The following is a 1,202-nucleotide window of genomic DNA, read 5'->3' on the forward strand; positions in this document are numbered from 1 at the left end:
AATTGTGAATGATTGGAGATGTGAGATCAGTATCCATACAGTGGGAAGGGCAGAAAGAATGGCACTTGCTGAGATTAAGGGGAACCATATTAAATAGTATGGTTTGATATGGGACTACATAAATGATATGAAAAAAGTTATGCCTGATAGCACTGTTGAACTAGTGTTAGAAGAACCCACACCCGGAATGGAAAGGAGGAGGTTTAAAAGAATATGTGTGTGTCTAGGCCCTGTTAAGAAGGGTTTTGAAGCTGGATGTAGGCCAATATTAGGGCTTGATGATTGTCATCTAAAATGACCATATGGAGGGCAATTATTAGCTGTTGTTGGGACAAATTCCAATGATGGAATGTATCCAATTGAATGAGCAACAGTTGAGGCAAAAAACACTGAATCATGGAATTGGGTTTTAGAGCTCTTGGCATCTGATGTGGACATTCAAAACAGTGGATCTTGGACTTACATTTCTGATAGACAAAAGGTAAGAAATTAGTTTGTATTGATATGTTCATAATCATAAAAAACTAACTGCATATTATTATTTTTGTAGGGTTTGATCAATGCACTTGTAAATATTGTACCAAATGCAGAGCATAGATTCTGTGTCATGCATTTATACAGAAATATGTATAAGCAACATAAAGGGATTGGCCTAAGAACTCTGTTATGGATGGCTTCTAGAGCTACAACAGATTATATGTTTAACAAACATATGGAGGAACTAAAAAAAGTAATGCTACTGAAATTTCATTTCATAATTCATAGCACCAATTTCCTTAGTTGCTAATTTCATAATTTTAACTCTAGTTATCCAAGAAGTGTTATGCATGGCTAATGGAGAGGCCTAGGTCACAATGGTCAAGGTCTGTATTTTTGACAACATGTCTATCAGATATGTTTGTCAACAACCATTATGAGGTATTCAATAATAACATTGGGGAGTATAAGGACCTTCCAAGCATTGGCCTACTGCAAGGTATACATAAAGCTGTTATGAAAAGAATTAAGACAAGGAGGGAAAAAATGCTGCAAAGTTATGCTCTTACTCCAATATGCCCAAATACAATGAAGTTAGCAAGTAAGGCCATCATGCTTCTATTTTAATATTTGCTTTAGTTAATTTATGCAACAATATTTAATAGAGTAAAATACATGTAAATTACGGTAATTGGTTTTAGTGGGAGCTATATGGTTCAGTGGAG

This window comes from Apium graveolens, chromosome 7 (genome assembly GCF_009905375.1).
Source record: "Apium graveolens cultivar Ventura chromosome 7, ASM990537v1, whole genome shotgun sequence".
NCBI classification, from domain to species: Eukaryota; Viridiplantae; Streptophyta; class Magnoliopsida; order Apiales; family Apiaceae; genus Apium; species Apium graveolens.